Source organism: Gadus macrocephalus, chromosome 11 (assembly GCF_031168955.1).
Source record: "Gadus macrocephalus chromosome 11, ASM3116895v1".
Lineage (NCBI taxonomy): Eukaryota > Metazoa > Chordata > Actinopteri > Gadiformes > Gadidae > Gadus > Gadus macrocephalus.
The window spans coordinates 22,506,394-22,526,499 of record NC_082392.1 but is presented as its reverse complement, the minus strand read 5'-3'; the positions used below and the strand labels follow the sequence as shown (position 1 = coordinate 22,526,499).

The 20,106-nt window shown below is 46.2% G+C and overlaps 1 protein-coding gene across 3 annotated transcripts in view; it reads left to right on the top strand.

Moving 5' to 3' along the window:
• fras1 (Fraser extracellular matrix complex subunit 1) overlaps positions 1-20,106 on the top strand; it is a 157,282-nt gene that overhangs the window by 38,586 nt on the left and 98,590 nt on the right. The window lies entirely within an intron of this gene.

The window sequence follows — 20,106 nt, the reverse complement described above, 5'->3', positions numbered from 1 at the left end:
CGTCACCATAGATGACGATGTCATCTATGTAGGCGGCAGCATATGCAGCATGAGGCCGTAACACACGGTCCATCAGTCGCTGAAACGTGGCCGGGGCCCCGAACAACCCGAACGGAAGCACCTTGAACTGGTAAAGACCGAGCGGAGTGGAGAACGCAGTTTCTCGGGCTGCTGGAGACAAAGGAATCTGCCAGTAGCCCTTTGTGCAGTCCAGGGTCGTATAATATTTGGCCATGCCAAGCCGGTCCACTAGCTCGTCGATCCGAGGCATTGGGTAGGCATCGAACTTTGACACCGCATTCACCCTACGGTAGTCGACAAAGAACCGGACAGACCCGTCCGGCTTCCCCACCAGCACGACGGGACTGCACCAGTCACTGTGGGACTCCTCGACGACGCCCAACTCTAACATTGCTGCCAATTCGCGCCGTACCACGTCTTGCTTGTGGACGGGCAGCCTGTAGGGACGTGTCCGCACCGTTAACCCGGGTTGCGTCTCGATGTTGTGAGTTATTAACGGGGTGCGACCAGGCAGGGGCGAAAAGACGTCGGCGAACTGGAGCTGCAGACTGCCCACGTCCGCCGCCTGACTCCCCGACAGATCCTCTCCTCGGCCGACCGGAGGGACAGGCCCCGGAGTAGGGACTTCCGGTCCGAACTCCTCTCCCTCCGGTAGTGTCGTGGCGAACGCGACCGGGACCACATCAATCCACCTTTTGAGCAGATTGATGTGGTAGATCTGTCGGGAGTCACCCCGGTCTGGCCGCACTACCTCGTAATCCACGTCCCCGACTCGCCGTGTGACCACAAAGGGACCTTGCCACTTCGCGAGTAATTTGGTGCTAGAGGTGGGCAGCAGAACGAGGACCTTATCCCCCGGTGTAAGATCGCGTAATCTAGTCCCTCTGTCGTACAGGCGTTTCTGATTCTCCTGGGCTTGGTGCAAATGCTCACGTGACATTACCCCGAGTGAGTGGAGCTTTGCACGCAAGTCCATGACGTACTGGATTTCGTTTTTACTGTCGCTGGACCCCTCCTCCCAGGTTTCTTTAATGAGGTCCAGGACGCCCCTGGGCCTGCGCCCATAGAGCAACTCGAATGGGGAAAACCCTGTGGAAGCCTGAGGAACTTCCCGCACCGCAAACAACAGAGGGTCTAGCCATTGATGCCAATTTCGAGCATCCTCCAGTACAAACTTCCGGATCATGGACTTTAACGTCCGGTTAAACCTCTCACACAAGCCGTCAGTGGCTGGGTGATAGACGCTCGTGCGGATGGCCTTGACCTTCAACAACCCGTAAAGTTCCTTCATCGTGCGTGACATGAAATTGGTGCCCTGCTCGTGACTGGGACCCCCCCCCCATCTCGCCCTCGGTCCCGGGGTGGGCCTGTCCCGCTGCAGGGCTGCTGGACCGGTCCGCGGGCTCGGGATCGGTCGTCGGTCTGGCAGAGGGGGAGCCAGGTGGCCCTCCGCGATGTTGACGGCCGCCGAGAGGCTCCCGGGCTGGTGGTACCGGACCCAGGTAGATGTTCTGGTTGGAAGCCCCTCGACGAACCTCTCCAGGGCCACCTGCTCCACTATGTCCTCCGGTGTGTTTTGTTCCGGGTCCAGCCACCTCCTCGCCTGGTCCCGCAGCTGCTGGGCGTAGGTGAAGGCCCGGTCGCCGTCGGTGAAGGCCAGGGCCCGGAACCGCCGGCGATGTTCCTCCGGTTTTAGGCCCAACCGGTCCCGGATAGCCCTGGCGACGATGTTGAAGTCGTTCTGGGCCGCCGCTGGTAGGCTGTGGGCCGCGAGCTGGGCCTCTCCCATCAGCAGAGGCAGGAGACGGTGGGCCCACTCCTGTGGCGGCCACTCTGAGACCTCGGCCACCCCCCGGAAGGTCTCCAGAAAGGCCTCTGGGTCGTCAGCCTCCCCCATTTTGGGGATATATATTTGTTGGCCCGGTCGGGCTACCCCGCCGCGTTTTCCAGAGCCGAGTAGCTCCCGCATGGCCCCCCGGTCGGCGGCCAAGGAGCGAGCCAGCTCTACCAGGACCTCGTTCTGGGCCTGCTGTAGCTGGGTCTGTAGCTCTGCTGTCTGCGCCAGGTGTCCGAGGACACTGGCCAATGGCGATTGTTCCATTCTTGACTCGCCCCACATTGGGCTCCACTGTAACGGGTTCCAAGGAGTCAGGACACAGTTCTTAGGAGAAATGGAGCAAACTCCTGTTTATTTCCCCTTCAGTCAAACAAACATAACGCACAAAAGGACAAAAGGACAACGTTGAAGGTTCCTTCCGTCCGTCACTCGGTGATACGACGCTCTCTCTAGCTCGCAGAGAGCGTCTTCCTTCTCTCTCTCTCAAGCTCCGACTGAAAGACAAGCAGGCACATAAATACACACTTCCTGATTGGGCCAGATTGCAGACACCTGTCCGCAATCAGACCCCATCACCCCAGCAGACCCGGTGCTCCATGCTCCCCCTGCAGGCCAGACGCCGCCCCACCTCCACAGTCCTATGTTCCCTGCTTTTCCCTAAAAGGGTTCTATGTTCCCCGGTCTGTTTCTTTTCCACCATTACTGCCAAATTCCGGCCGAGATAACTACCATTGCATGTCTTTACCTTTTGTGGAAGAGGGAGAGACGTCGGAGAACCTGACGCAGTATATTCATACGCCGGTAAACAAACCCCGAGAAGCCCAATCCCTACGAGAGCTCCCCGTGTTATGGCCATCCGGAGGCGCACAGAGCTTTTGGCCGTGATATTATTATACAATTATATTATATACTATTATATAAAGAGCTCGCAAACGGCAACAATCACTTTCTCCTCCATGCTGCAGTTCACCCCGGAGTCGGACTGCACTGCACTGAGTTGGCCGGTTGAACGCTGATTGGCTGTTACGTTAGACATGTCACTCTGTTGAACGCCGATTGGCTGTCATTACGCGAATGCCGCGTCAAAGTTTAAATATTTTTAAAGATTGATAGATTGCGGGCTTGCGGGGAACATAGGACCCCGCTTTTCCCAAAAAGGGTCCTATGCTCCCCGGTATGTATGGCTACAGGGGAACATAGGACCCTTTTTGGGGAAAACCGGGAACATAGGACCTGCTCAATTTTGTTCTGCTCAATAATAATAATAATAATAATACATTTAATTTAGAGGCGCCTTTCAAGACACCCAAGGTCACCTTACAGAGCATATAGTCATCATAAATCGTTTAAAAAAACAAGACATTGTGGAAAAAAAATTATAAACAAATAAACATAATAAATAAAAAGGTAAGGTATTGCAGTAATACGAGTGATTGAAATTGCCATTTAAACCACCAAAGTGGTCCAAGCACAATGAAAACAGTTCATACTTCAAGTCACAATGGGCGCAGCCATCTTGAATTCTGTCTCGGAATTTTGGTTGAATCTCCTCGTGACTGAATGTTTGTATACAGCGCGCATGCTGTATGAGCGCAGGGTTGATGCGCTCCACTTTTTTCTGTGGAGAACCAGCGCCTTGAACATTAAGCATAAAACGAAACCGGATCGTTTTCGCCCGTTTCGGCTCCGTGTGGACGGGGCCTTATTTCCAATCGGTCATTCTGACCGGAGACATTTAGAATTTTCGGTCCTCCTCATTTTTTTCCGGTCAAAGACCGGTAATTACCGGACAACGGGAACTCTGGATCCAACGTCTCAATTGTCCGAAATATTTCCCATTAGATCGACATGCCACTATGCCGACGGTTCAATGTTCCGAAAACGGAACCCATTGGTCCGAAGGTCCGTTTGTCCGACTTTTCAAAAAGGAGGCGCACGGTTCAATATGCCGAATAGGCCTACATATAAAGAGTTTTATACCTCGCTCGCGCTCTCGCTCTCTCTCGTTCTCTCTCGCTCTCTCTCAAAAATACAACATAGGCCTACATATCACGTTCACGATGAATATTGGAGAGCAAAGGGACAACGCTTCACTTAATTTCGACAAGGTGTTTCAGCCCCATGGACAGGGAGCGTAGGTCTAAGGCCCCGTCCACACGAAGCCGATTTCATGGCGAAACCGCAAAGGTCTTGTACGGTTCGGCCTTCCGTCCACACGAAGCCGGCGAATCCGCTGACCGAAACCGTAAACTTCTGAAACCACCCTCGGAGGTGGTTTCAAATCTACCCGGTTTCGTTTTGGATTCGTGCGGACGCCTGAAACCGACTGAAACCGTAAACCATGACGTCATCGCCCCACCCCTCGACCCTCTAGCCAATGACTGTTAAGCCCGCGGAGTCTCAGAACTCACAACTACAAAGATGATGGCGGACTACAGGCTTGTAATCGTTCTGCAGCAGATCATGTCACTTGTTGGGGGGTTGCTAAGCCATTATTTATTGAGACTGTTGACTGACTATGTTTGTGTTGTTAGTGGTTCGGGGGGCAGCCTTTATGCGCATGCTCGCCTCTTCTTCTTATTTATTTTTCTGCTGCATTTCTGTAGCAGAAGCAGCGCCCCTTATGGGCCTGGCATGTGTACTACAGCGTTTCTACAGATCTACCCGGTTTCGCTTGACTCCGTCTTTACGGAGATACTCCGAAACCGGATAGATCGAAACCGGAACGGTTTCGCCCGTTTCGGCTTTGTGTGGACGGTGCCTTAGATCAGTCAAAAACCAGAGCTAGCTGTTGGAATAAAACAAAATACCAGAGGAAAAGCACAAATACATGTGTACTTGTACAGCATACACTGTGCAGACATTCAAGTGAAGGATCCAGGGCCATCAAGATAATCAGGGACATATCTTTTCCACTATGTCCCATCTTGTCCCACCCAGCAGCTCTTTCTCTCGCCCGTTTAGGCTTCGTGTGGGGCCTAATTCTCAACACGGGCAAGAACACACACACGCACACGCACACGCGCGCGCACACACACACGCACGCGCGCGCGCGCACACACACACACACACACACACGCACACACACACACACACTTGACTAAGTACACGGTATGTTTGACTAAATCAATACCAGCGAAATTATTTAGGCTAAAAGCCCACTGTAAACACAGTAAACAACACATATAGGCCCACACACAGCTACTAAAGATAAAAATTGTATTTGTTTTTCACTCACCGTTTGACTTCTTTACGGGAAAAGTATTAGTCTTTGTATAACGTGCGCTTCATAAATTAACCTCTTGTGACTGTTCAAGCCCACAGCAACAGTCTGGCTTGGTGAAGTGCACTGCTGGAACTTAGCCTACATCGTCTTTTATTTTTGGTTTCATAATCACACATGTGGAATTACGCCTTGGCCTATTCGGAATATTAAAAGTCGGACAAACTGACCTTCGGACCAATGGGTTCCGTTTTCGGAACATTGAACCGTTGGCATAGTGGCATGTCGATCTAATGGGAAATATTTCGGACCATTGAGACGTCGGAACAATGAGGCGTCGGAATTACGGCATGGCACCGTCTTTGTACCCTATATGCAGCCGCTTCGTTTTACTCGATACCTTATTCTTTAGGGATCTTTCTGTATTTTGGATTGTATGGAATTTAAGGAAGAAAGATATTTTCAATTATATTTGTGCCCTGTGAAGCCCAGCAAGACTATTATTAGAAACAAACCAAGTATCACATTTATTTTGATTCAGACTAACCAAACGGAATGTACTCGGGAAACATGTTGGCCTGGCAGCATGCCAATGCCATCATGGTTTTCATCAGCCACAAAAATATGTCAAAACCTCAAATAGAATCTCAACCTTTTTGAAAAAGCCTTTTCAGCTCTATTCAAAAGGGCTCAATATGAAGAGTACGCTATGGGGCAGTGTACAAAGGCAGGTGTCCCAGAACTACAAGCAGAAAAAATAAATAGAGTAGAGACAGTGTCAAGCGTCTCACTTTGTGGGAAGCCGTGATGTTGAGAGAAAGAGCTGCTGGGTGGGACAAGATGGGACATAGTGGAAAAGATATGTCCCTGATTATCTTGATGGCCCTGGATCCTTCACTTGAATGTCTGCACAGTGTATGCTGTACAAGTACACATGTATTTGTGCTTTTCCTCTGGTATTTTGTTTTATTCCAACAGCTAGCTCTGGTTTTTGACTGATCTAAGGCACCGTCCACACGAAGCCGAAACGGGCGAAACCGTTCCGGTTTCGATCTATCCGGTTTCGGAGTATCTCCGTAAAGACGGAGTCAAGCGAAACCGGGTAGATCTGTAGAAACGCTGTAGTACACATGCCAGGCCCATAAGGGTCGCTGCTTCTGCTACAGAAATCCAGAAGAAAAATAAATAAGAAGAGGCGAGCATGCGCATAAAGGCTGCCCCCCGAACCACTTGCAACACAAACAAACAGTCAGTCAACAGTCTCAATAAATAATGGCTTAGCAACCCAACAAGGGACATGTTTTGCTGCAGAACGATTACAAGGCTGTAGTCCGCCATCATCTTTGTTGTTGTGAGTTCTGAGACTCTGCGGGCTTAACAGTCATTGGCTAGAGGGTCGAGGGGTGGGGCGATGACGTCATGGTTTACGGTTTCAGTCGGTTTCAGGCGTCCACACGAATCCAAAACGAAACCGGGTAGATTTGAAACCACCTCCGAGGGTGGTTTCAGAAGTTTACGGTTTCGGTCAGCGGATTCGCCGGCTTCGTGTGGACGGAAGGCCGAACCGTACAAGACCTTTGCGGTTTCGCGATGAAATCAGCTTTGTGTGGACGGGGCCTAAATATCAAGGTGGTTTAACAACACTTTAATCAAAAGTGTTTGAACACTGCTTGTGCAGATCTATTTAATAAGAGCCGGACTCCCAACATTGGCTGATCTGATCTGGACAGCAGTGGAAATCTGCTGCAAGCGGGAAACTTAATGCAAATCACTGCGTATTTTGGAACGACTGTTGAAGGAGGTAGTACACCCTATCCCTGGTGTTGTTAGGGAGGCGTTAGGGATGGAGTGCAGCATCAGGCAGAAGGACATCATGTCTTTCCCCCACTGACACACTCTGCTGCAGTGGTGGAAGGAATGGAGGAGGGTGTAACGCACCTCTCTCCTTCACAACCACAAGCTCAGAAAATAATGAGTTGTAGATGTGTGAAAAAAGATCTTTAAAGCACAAGTGTGAAGGTTACAAAAAACCCTCCAGTGGTGTAACCCCAGTCGATTCATTATTTTAATATTTTAAGTTAAAGGGTGCCTGTATTATAATTATTTTAGACCCCATCACTTGGCTGCTCACTCCACAGATTAGACAAATGTTTATATTTATATAAGTTATAGCTATATCTATATAATATGAATAGTAGAAATTGTACAAGCTGTATGTAGATTTGAAAAGGATGAAATACGATTAAAAGAGACAAAGAAAAGTGCATCGAAAGCATTTAGAAAAAAACACTGCTGAGAAGTACTTCTCAGCAGTCTGAGAAGTACTGAGAAGCAGTCTGATCTAGTCCTCCGCTTGCCTTCACCATCAAAGCCTCTCGGCACTCTGCTGCTTGTTCTGTTACATTCCCTCACTCCAATAGTTCTGTCAGACCCTGAGGTCAAAGTTCAACTCAGTGGTAACAACAGGTAGGGCTTGGGGATCTGAGGTTCACTTTCTGAATAAATACCACATTACATCTGGGCTTCTAGATATCTGATTCTCTCTGGCTACATTGCAACTAGCAGGTGTTCTGAACATATGGGAACCTGTGGATCAATATTGTTCATATGTGGAAGCCCGTTCACTTAGACTCAATGTCCCAGCATGCCACTGTGCTGACGGAAATGTACAGCATTTCTGTATTATATCTAGTACCTTTGTACTACTACGGAAGTTTAACAGTACTATAGCTACTACCTGAATATTACTAAAGGATTAACGCCACTATTACTTATTATTACTAAAACTACATATACTTCTACGAAAATAGTACATATACTAGTACTAAAAAACAAGTATATTTTTGTTTTGGGTTAAATTTGTCTAATTTCTAATTGTCTTAAACTTCTTCACGTTCATACTATCAGCTTTGAAAGTGCAGATAAAAACCCATTCCTTGGCTTTGCATTTTTCTTTGACACAGTACTGCACCTTGTTGTCAAATACATTTTTCCACATGTATGAAGTTGATTCTAATGTCACAGTTGACTTATTGAAAGTTGAAGTTGAAGTGGAAAATTATTGATACATTATACAAACGTTGACTATTTTAGATCCTCAGTTCTGTAGCCTGAGAAAATGCTGTGATGCTGAAACTCTGCGGTTCCTCTGAGCGATGGAGGGGTGGTTTAGAGAGGAGGTCTTCATCTCACTAGTGGGGACAGGAGGACGCGGGCTGGATGTTTCCACCATGAAAAGACACAAAGGATATGTATTATTAAAGCTCTCACAAGGATGCAAGTGGTCAAATCACATCCTTGGGTTAACAAATAACCTTCTGTCTGGCTTCAGGTTGTCTGTTGCTCTACACATGTTGCGTGTTTACCTCAATCCGCACGGGTTGGGTCAGGCTCTTCAGAAGGGTCTAGGATAAGAGTCTAGCTTGTATTTAGGGTCAGGACCTAGGGTCAGGGCATAGGATCTTGATCTGTACTTCACACCACCCCCTTTCCCTGTCTGCCTTTGTATCTACTTTAATGTTTCCTGGTTCAAAGCTCAAGTGGATGACCTATCTAGTGGTTGAAAGGTCAGGTCAGGAACTAATGACCATTGTGTGTTGTATTTCTACTGCTGCGGTTGGGGGCGGTAGTGCTGTTGTTGTGTGGTGCTAATCGAAGTTTACGAGCCTTCCTCTCTGAGGTGTGTTGGGTAGCAACTCTGCGGTCTTCAGTCCTGGTCCATTATTTAGGGTCCTGGACCACGTGAGTCTCTGTTGAGGTCAGATGGCTGGAATGAGGCTTACCCTTTCAATTATTTCAGCTTCCCTGAACAATATTTTCACATCCTGCATTTAGCGATGTGCAACATGCAAGACAGCAAGACGATGGGAACTTGAGTGGTTAAACGGAATATCACAAGGCCTTTAAATCTCTTAAATATTAATCAAGCCTTGTTCGTTTAGCACAATCATAACAGGCTGTTGTTCTGCCTAATTGAGACAGTCATCTCATGGAATAATACGTCATTATGTGCCCATGTTGAACCGAGACTTAAAACATAAAAACAGAGTATTTTCTTGATGATCTAATGTGTCGGATGACGGTGCCCTTGGAACGGTTCCCTTGGTGACGTTTCACTGATTACAATTACCTTGGTAAAAGCCCTTGATGACAGCTACCTTTGTAACCGTTCCCTTGGTAAAAGCCCCTGATAACAGTTCCCTTGGTATCAGTTCCCATAGTAAGAGTTCCCTTGGTAACAGCCCCTGGTGATCAGAGACCTTCCCTGAAGGTTGAATGGGTTAAAGGTTGACTGTCTAATGCAGGGGTGCCCAACCAGTCGATCGCGGTCTACCAGTCGATCGCCGACAGATCCCAAGTCGACCGCGAGGGGTGAAGATTTATTTAATTTTTTATTTTTTTTTAATAAAATAAAATTTGCGCGGGACATATACGCGCGGTAGCGCATGCGCTGTCAACAGCAGTTGAAAGCCGTCAACAGTAGTTACACACTCCTAAACGTTGGCATGGCTGAGGGGAAACGAGCTAAGACCTACCATTTTCACCCTGAGTGGGAGGAAGATCATTGATTATCGTTGAGAAGGTGCCGTGCGCAGACGGAATGAAACCCCCACCTGAAGTCCGTAGGTTCACGATACAACTTTTACAAACTATTTAACAACTCGTTGACGACCCTTCCCAATGCACTACGCGAGCCATGTGCATTTGTTTTCAAAGAAGCCGGCGAATGCGTGGAGCCATGTCCGAAGTAGATGTTCATAAAGTGTAGGCAAGGTTATACATTTTTAAAATGGTGTATTTGTATTGCAATAAACATAAATCCATCCTTTTTTATAGTTGACGGGGAGAATTTATATCCTAGATTATAATTGTTTTATCTTAGGTTGAACAGAACAATCAGTGTAAGAGTGTTGGCCAACATAATAATCTAAATAAACAAGAACCTGGATTCGGGGATTCAGTCTGTGTCTGGGGGACGAGACAGACGAACAGCAAAACACCCATGGAAACAAAGGTGTTTATATGGTTGCAAGCTAGAAACATACAGGGCTCACAACAAAACGGTCGAGAAAACAATTTTTACAGGGCTCACAACAAAATGGTTGAGCAAACACATTTGTACAGAGACGATCAACATCAAGAATACCACGAAGACAAAGTTCACCCAAGGGTACTTTCAATTTCAAAAGCAACACGGCCAAGTCGGCGTCTGATTTGCAGGCTTCTTTTTCTTTCAGTTCACGCTATTCCTGAAAAGCTTGCCCAACGTTTACTCGTGTCTGGCCTCTCTGTCGGTCAGTCTCCCTTTTCTCTTCTTCTGTTCCTCCGACATTGGGTTTCTCTGTCTCTTTTTAGTCGGCTGATCTATGATGAATGTAACAATCCCTTAGTTACTTGTGTTTATATCGAGCCGGTTCCGTGTTTGGGGGTCTGTGCCGTAAAGCAATTCGTTACTTCGCGAGACCCGAGACTCCCGCGAGAGTGGGCGGCGGGTCGCCGGCAGAAACATATTCCTTTTCTCCGCCAAGATGCGCAAGGGGGAGTCGAAACAACGAACAATCAAACAAAAATGTATAATAGAACCATCGCAATGACAGGCACCCAGTGCAACTTTCGAGGCTTAAAAATAAACATTCAATTTCTAGTCTTTTTTTTAAACTTTTATTTTCGTGGTTTTTACATATACAACTTCACACATACAGAAAAAAAATCAGAATAAGTAGACACATACAATACGTACCCCCCCCTCCCCCCTCCCCCCTCCCTCACACAATCAGACAGGACAGTCAAAATTACAATAATATGTAAACACTATCTGGATGTACAACTAAGTAGCAAACCTTGTAACAATGAGTCAAGATATACACAGAAAAAATAAATAAATAATAATAAATAAAATAAAATAAAAGTAAGACAATAATTAAGAGTATAAACTATAAAAGTAAATAAATAATAATAAAAAATAAATAAAAAGAAAAAAGTAATAAAGTTGGGGCAAATTTCACACGTACATCAAAATATTCTCTTCACTGCAGAATTCAAAAGAGGTACCCATCAGGGCGAGTGGCACTAAGGGGGCAGATATTTCAGTCCTTGATGTGCTGCAGCACTGGGTTCCATATGGCGAGGAACTTTTGAGAGTTGCCGGACAGGTCATATCTCAGCCTCTCAACATGTAGAATGCCCATTAGTTCGCTTAACCAAGTGTCAAACTGGGGGGCTGAATCTGATTTCCACAATTTCAGAATACATCTCTTAGCAATTACCATGCCATAAACCAGAATTGTGCGAGCATTATGGTCTAGATTTTCCAGGGTTGTGGAATGTCCGAAGAGAGCGGTTTCAGGATCAGGGGTCAAAGAAACATTCAAAACAGTAGAATACCATTGGAATACCAGACACCAAAAGTTGTAAAGATTTGGACAGTCCCAAAAGTGGTGGGCAAGCGTACCCTCGGCGATCTTACATCTGTTACATAAAGGCGAGAGATTTGGGAAAAAGTTATGCAGTTTAACCTTAGAGTAGTGCAATCTAAGTATGACCTTAAATTGAATTAGCTGGAGCCTCGAGTTTATAGAGCAGGATTTTATGTTTTTTAGTGCTCCCTCCCAGACATCGTCAGAAATTTCGATGTTTAAGTCTCTTTCCCAGGTCTGCTTTATTTTTAAAGTGGATTTGTCCTGCTGGTTCAAAAATATTCCTACGAAAGATGAAATCAGGTTTTTAGCTTCTGGTGAGCCCAGCAAAATTTTGGACATTGAATCATCTGCAGGCAAGGACTCAAAGGATGGTATATTTTGTCTGACATAATTTCTCAGCTGTAGATACCTGAAGAATTGAGTTTTCGAGAGTGAAAACTTTGATACAAGCTGATCAAATGAAGCAAAGTGACCATTTATATAAAGGTCTTCTACTGTCACTATTCCCTTCCGACTCCAATCCTTAAATGCTGAGTCTGTGAACGATGGGGGGAAGGCATGATTATGCCAGATTGGGGCATGAATGGATGTGTTCCGTAGTTCACATGCCTTTCTAATTTGGTTCCAAATTCTCTGACCGTTGGACAGGGTAAAGTGGTCTTCCCTGAACGAGGCAAGGGGTCTGGGAGAAGAGAAAAGGGTCGCAGTAAGAGAAGTTTTTGGGGTCAGGCTTTTTTCAATGGCCAACCAGGGGGGCAGAGCAGGTCTAACGTCCTTTTCTTGTGCAAATTGCCAGTACACCATCACTCTAGCACTGGCAGCCCAATAATAGTGTAAAAAACACGGTAACCCCAGTCCACCATGCTCCCTGGGTTTCTGAAGATGGGCTTTTGAGATCCTATGCGATTTATATCCCCAAATGAAAGGCATTATAATAGAATCAATCTACTTAAAGTACGATTTGGGAATATAAATTGGCACATTCTGAAATAGATACAGAAATCTCGGCAGGGAGACCATCTTTATTGCATTCACACGGCCAATAAGGGAGATTGGTAACGTTCTCCATTTCTCTACGTTCTCCTTTAGTTTTTTCAACCTTTCCATGAAATTTATCTTAAAAAGAGTCTTTGGATTTTTTGATAATTTAATGCCCAGGTACTTTATACTGACCAAATTTGTTTTAAACTGCGTATTGGCTAGGAATGTTGGGTCCAGATCTGCTGTCAACGACAAGAGTTCACTTTTTTGCCAGTTTATGGTGTAGCCAGAGACTTCGCCGAAAGAATCAATTAGCTGGAGTAGGTGAGGGACGGAATTCTCGGGGTCGGATACAAAGATGGCGATGTCATCCGCGTACAGAGAAATCTTGTGATCCATCCCACCTAGTGTTATTGGCTTTATCAGTGCGTGCCCTCTTATACTAATAGCCAGAGGCTCGATGGCCAACGCAAAGAGGAGCGGCGAGAGGGGGCAGCCCTGACGCGTACCCCTCTGAAGGGCGAAGGGTGTGGACCTGTCCTGGTTCGTTAGAATGGAGGCGGTGGGATGGGCGTATATTAAACGCACCCAGGAAATAAAAGAAGCCCCGAGACCGAACTCCTCCAGTACCTTGAGCAGGTACTGCTCCACTCAACCTGGTCGAAAGCCTTTTCCGCGTCCAAGAGCTGTCAAATTTGTTATACATTATATTTAGGACTCTTCTAACATTAAAAAATGAGAACCTATTGGGGATGAACCCGGTCTGATCTGTGTGAATAATGGATTCTATAAACTTGTTTAGTCTAATTGCCAGAATTTTTGTGAAAATCTTAAAATCCAAGTTAAGCATAGAAATTGGTCGATATGAGGACGGGTTAGTTTCCTCCCTGTCCTGTTTCAACAAGAGAGAAATGTTTGCGTTATACAGTGTTGGTGGGAGCCTCTTCACTTCGATTGAGTCAGAAAACATTCTATGCAGGATCGGGGTTACCTGGTCTGCAAACTTCTTATAGAATTCGACTACGTAACCATCTGGCCCAGGACTCTTGCCGTTATGCAGCGACCTAATAGCGTCTGTGATTTCGGCAGGGGACATCACAGAGTTTAAGGTCTCGCGGGAGGCGCCGTCTAGTTTTGGTATGTCTAGCTTTTTTAACCATGCGTCAATATCACCATCAGCTTTGGATTTATACAGCTCCTTGTAGTATTCCTTAAAGCGATTATTTATCTGTTTCGGATCAGTTAAAGGCATACCCCCACTAGATTTTATTGTATGTATGGATCTGCTGGCTTGTTGCCCTCTGAGCTGGCGGGCTAACAAAGTATGTGGTTTGTCCCCTAATTCAAAATAACGTTGTTTAAGTCTGAGAAGCTGATCACTGACTTGACTAGTTAAAATAGTGTTATACTCGTGTTTAAGACTAAGAATATTTTGCAAAGTTTGGGGGTTATTCGTGTTTCTGTATAATGTCTCCAGCGAAGAGAGCTCCAAGTCAACCTCCTTTAAACGTCTTTCCCTAGATTTCTTTAAAAACCCTTCATATGAAATGATATAACCTCTCATGACCACTTTAAAAGTTTCCCACAATGTGGAGTCAGAGACATCCGAGGTATCATTGGTCTCCAAATAATCAGTGATTTTCCCCGACATGTATTTACAAAAATTTCCGTCATTGAGCAGTGAGGGGCGTAGCCGCCAATTAGCTCGCTGCTTGGATCTTTTAAAGTCAAGAATAATAGCTGTTGGGGCATGATCCGAGATCAGGATGTTGTGATATTTGGTGTCTATTACATTGGGTAAGAGTTTTGAGTCTAATAAAAAATAATCAATACGAGAATACGAATTGTGCATTTTTGAAAAAAAGGAATAGTCTCTGTCTGTGGGGTGTTGTATTCTCCAGATGTCAACTAAATTAGTAGTTGAAATCAAGTTTTTCAGAACTGTAGATGCATTAGAAGGGTAGCTCGTTTTCTTTGACGACCTGTCCAGACACCAATCAAGGATTACATTGTAGTCCCCCCCAGCAATCACATTTGTGCCCGAAAGGTCAGGTAACGTATCAAAGGTTTTGCGGAAAAAGGCAGCGTCATCAATATTCGGACCGTAAATGTTAAGAAGCGTTACATGAACAGAGCAAAGGTACCCAGTCACTATAAGAAAACGACCATTTGGGTCACTTATTGTAGAGACATGTTTAAAATCTATGTTTTTCTTAATAATAATTGCCACACCGCGTGCTTTGCTTGAAAATGCGGATTGAAATATCTGGTCCGCCCATCTACATCGCAGCCGGTTCCGCTCTGACGGTCTAATGTGAGTTTCTTGGAGGAACGCAATATCAGCCGATAGGGATTTAAGATGCGAGAACACTTTAGCTCGTTTAATTGGATGACCCATGCCACACACGTTCCAGCTCACCATAGTAACCCCCCCACGTGTATCATCACCCCCGGGTACCATACAAAGTTATAATTCGAAATACCCGTGCAGTGACACCATAGTTTGCCCCAAACAAAAACACAGTTAGACCACTAATACAAAAACACATACATCCCTTGAACATGCCCTCCCATCCTCCCCACTTTCCCAAACAAAGTGAGGGAAAATACCCTAGCATACTGTAACTGGGGGTTACTCCAGCCATCTAGCCTATTCAGCCCAAAGGCCAGCTAAATGCTATGCTGTAGAACCGCTAGCTAGTTAAGAACTTAGCTGCCCCCCCTCCGATGTACAAATAAAAGTATCAAACATAGTAACGTTTCCCATAAAATAAAAGAACAGGGACCCATCCTGTACAATCAACCTGCTTCCGGAACATGTTAAGTCACATTTAACACCAACAAAACCATCAAACCATCAAAACTACACATACATATAGCCCAGCGCTGAACCTGTAAGTAAATATGTGTCCGTGGCTCAGCTTTAGCTCGTGCATGGCCCGGGCTCACGTTAGCCGATGCACGCAGTCTATTCAGTGTCGGCGGGATGGACATAGATGAACACGAACAAAGTCTGTGCAGCTGGGCTTAAGATACTGTCCTCTGGCTTCAAGCCTACCCCACAATAAAGTGACCATGGTTCCCAGTCGAGGTTGGATGTGAAAGTTGGTCCGAACACCCACTAGCCAAAGTTAGCCAACCCCGACAAAGTTATCACACTGGCGCCACCGACCTGCCCGGCATGTTGTCGGCAAACCTCTTAGCCTCCTCCAGGGTATTGAGTATCGATGTATCGGTGCCCTGGGTAACACGGAGCCGAGCGGGATAGATGAATCCGGTCCGCAGGCCTGCCTCTCTTAGCCTCTTCCTCGCGCCCTCGAAGAGCTGGCGCCGCTTCATTATCTCCGCCGGGAGGTCTGGAAAGATATGAATTTGCTTCCCCTTGTAGCTCAGCGGGTATTTTTGTTGTGACAGCCGCATTATCTGATCCTTCAGCCGGTAGCTGTGGATCTTGGCTATCATGACTCTGGGGCGTGCGGGGTCAGTAGCCGGCTGAGCTCCCAGTCTATGCGCTCGGTCAATCTCTATTGGGTTCGGGAAGTTTTCTGCCCCCAATAAATCTTTAATGAAGCTGGCGAAAAATTCTGTGGGGCGACCACCTTCAGCTCTTTCTGGTAGCCCGACCACTTTTATGTTTTGGCGCCTTGAGCGCGCCTCAAGATCAATCACTTTGTCCTGGAGAAGCTTGTTAGCATTCTCCAGCCGTAGCCCCTGTTGCTCTAGGATAGATAGCCGGGTATCGTGGTCGCTGCTTGCTTCTTCCACCGTAGCTATCCGTTGACCGTGTTCAGTCAGGGTAGCCTGCGTGATTTGAAGAGACACCTCCAGTGCTTGAAATCCATCGTCCATCTTCTTGCTCATGTCGCTTATGGCTGTGAGAATGACGGCCAAGTCAGGGGTACCGTCCGCTGATAGCATGGTTAGCTCGGGTGCCCCGTCGCTAGCCCCCTCGTCGGCCGACGGAGATGCTGGGCTTTCATCATTAGTTCTCGGCTTTTTACGGACCATTATGTTTCGTTGCCGGTAGAAACGTATGCAGCCTCACTTAAAAGTGGGAATTGTACAATAAATAGTCTTTCTTTCTGCAAAACTCGATTAATCGGAGAGGAGCTCAAGCAAAACACGTCTACTCCATCACTTGCTCACTAGCGCCCCCTTTCTAGTCTTTTTTACACGTAGTAAGTTTCAATAACTCCATACCATTACATACCGACATTTAAGCAGCAAAGATGAGACGTCGTTGTGTGGTGAGAACTGATACAAAATCGATAACAACAACAATGCCGCCATTTTCTTTATTTTTTGTAACCTACAATAAATAAAGCAGGCTTCCAGTCAATGGAAAAATGGCTTCTCCCCACCGGCGATTGTTGTTGTTTACGATTTTCTATCAGTTCTCACCACACAACGACGTCTCATCTTTGCTCCTTGAATGTCGATATGTAATGGTATGGAGTTATTGAAACTTACTACGTGTAAAAAAGACTAGAAATTGAATGTTTATTTTTCATTGAATGTTTACATAAAGTTGCACTGGGTGCCTTTAAGGTGCGGCCACACACCAACCGCGTTGCTCGCGTTGGACACCGCGAGTACCGAGCTTGACCGGTGTGTGGTGGTTCAACGCTCCAGCGCGTCACCGCGCCACCGCAGCTAGATGAGTCCATGTCCATGCAAGTGAACGGAGCGTTCCCTCTTCGTCATAACTATCAAACCAAACATCCTTCACATTCACTGAGCAAAAATTATGAAATTAAAATGCACATTTCTCGCTAAAAATGTTTCCATAAACGCATTTAATGGCGTAACTATGTAACTATTTCCACCCAGAATAAAGAAAGATGTCGGCCGTGGCTGCGCTGGAGTCCGAGGTAGGAAACCGTGCATGATAGAGCTTAGATCGGGTTAGATTAAATAATCTCGGATATAAATAACACTAATCGGGTTAAATAACTTCACATGGTGTGTCTGGTGTGTTTCCAGCATTCGTAGTGTTGATCAGCAGAGAAATAGTCCGCCAAGACGTTGAGGTTGCTGAGCAACCAGAGACTCTGTCCATGCAAGTGAACGGAGCGTTCCCTCTTCGTCATAACTATCAAACCAAACATCCTTCACATTCACCGAGCGAACATTCTGAAAGTAAAATGCACATTTCTCGCTAGAAATGTTTCCATAAACGCATGTAATGGCGTAACTATGTCACTATTTCCACCCAGAATAAAGAAAGATGTCGGCCGTATGCTTCTGTGCAAACTCACTACTCTCTGCCAGTGACGTCGGGTCAAGCTCCACGCTGATTGGCTACCGTGGCTTAGCGTCACGCGTTGAAGCGGTGAAAGTTAAATTTTCTGAACTCCGGGCGTTGGTGCGGTGGGCGCGGTACTGCGTTTCCGTGCGTAATTACGTGCAACTTCCGCGCCTAAAGCCCCCAACGCAACGCAACGCTTCACCGCTTCACCGCTTCACCGCGTGTACCGCGCCTAGACCAATGGTTCCCTATGCAAAAATGCCGATTTTCAACGCCCCTACCGCGAGCAACGCGGTTGGTGTGGCCGTACCTTTAGCCTGTTATATTAAGGTAAATCAAGCCAAAAAAGTTGCATAGTTCTCCTTTCACTCGTGTCTGATCTCTTTTCTGGTCCATTCTTCTTTTGTTCCACCGACAGTCGCCTCTTGGGTCCCTTATCAGTCGATTGATCCATGATGAATGCAACAATTGCCTCGCAACTGGCTGTTTATATCTAGCCGGTGCCATGTTTGGGTGTTTGTCTGTGCCGTAAAGCATTTTCGAAACAACAATTTGACTACATTTTCGAGGCGCGATTGGATACTTCCGCTGCGTCACATCCGGATTGTGTCGGTCCGAACAGAGCAAGTTGCATATGCGCTTTTTCCTTGGAGAGGTGACATGGGGCAATGACCCATGACGACCCAGAAATGGTCAGAATAACTCTCAACCAGCATAATTAATGTAATTTTGGCTAAAAAAGTTGCATAGTGGGCCTTTAAAGGTCAGTAAATTAATAGATTAGAATCCAATTACAGCTCCGATTAGAATGAAGAGAGTAATGCCAGAACTCAGTCCACACTGCTGTGTTCTGGGAGGTCAACGTGAACAGTAAACCATACCAGACAACTTTGCTACTCTGTAGTACATGTAGATATTGTAGTTGTGTTTTTCTCAGAAAGTGTTTGCCTTCATGTGTCAAGAAGACATCAAAGAGATTTAGCCTGTAAAGGGATGCTTCAGATATGTTGTACCATGATTAGGTGCTATGAGGTAGGTGCTATTAGCTAGTTGCTATCAGTTGGTTGCTTTAAGCCAGGTGCAATAAGCTTCTTGCTATGAGCTAGCTGCTATGAGTTAGCTGCTGTGAGTAAGGTGCATTGAGCTAGGTGCTATGAGCTCGCTGCTATTACGGTAGTTAACCGCTATGAGCTTAAACCTATAAACTGGGGCTATGAGCGTGGGGCTATAAGCTAGGTGCTTTGTCATATATGAATGTATGAACAAACTCTGTTCCATAAGGTTGGATTATTCCTTTTAGAACTATTTACTTGATGCTAAGAGGGGTTTTCTATGCGCTAGGTGCTAGGAGCTACTTGCCATGAGCTACGTGCTGTAAACTGGGTCTGGTGCGCTGAAGTGCAATGAGCTGTCATGTCTTCCGTAGATTGGATTTGCTTCGGAAATATCTTCAATCTCTTTCCTCTCCTCAACACCCCTCCACCACTGGCTCCATTCTCATTCAATTACCTTCTGCTCAGCCTGGCAGCTCGCATCCGTCCAACTCACAAACTCTGGCCCCAGTTTGTTATTCAGCCCTGCTAGCACAGAGGCCTGTTAACGTCTCACCTCGACGGCCGTCTACATTGTCTTTTTAAGAGTGCAGCTCTAAAAGTAGCATAGGGCAAACATGGCAAGGAATGTTACATTGGCAGAGATTCCACCTCTACTGTTGGCTTTCTCGTTCATTTGGTTTGGTTTGAACAGGTTTAATCGGCTTCTGGTAACTGGTTTTAATGTGTTGCTGAGGTTGGTCTCTAACCTAATACCCAAAGGGTTTTATATCCAGGTCCAGGCCGCACTTCCGTAAATCAGGGATTCTTTCCTGAAGTATTGACCTCCTCTGGTTCTATGCAGGCAGTTAGCCACAGTGGGCTAATCGATAACAGCCTCTTTAGCTAATTGTTAACCATATGTTTCAGATTCCTTCAACCCTTCTTCTAATCCTCCTTCAACATGGTCTTGGCTGAGGCATCGACACAAACTTTACACACATTTTACATATACCTGACACGCACTCTACCTTGACCTCTGGTCTCCTGTTTGAGCTCTGCTCTGCTCTATGATCTCTGATGTAATCTCTGGTCTGCTCTATGAACTCTGGTTTGCTCTTTGATCTCATATGTGATCTCTGGTCTGCTCTACGATCTCTAATCTGCTCTTTGATCTCTGATGTGATCTTTGGTCTGCTCTTTGATCTCTGATGTGATCTCTGGTCTGCTCTTTGATCTCTGATGTGATCTCTGGTCTGCTCTTTGATCTCTGATGTGATCTCTGGTCTGCTCTCTGATGTGATCTCTGGTCTGGTCTTTCATCTCTGATGTGATCTCTGGTTCTT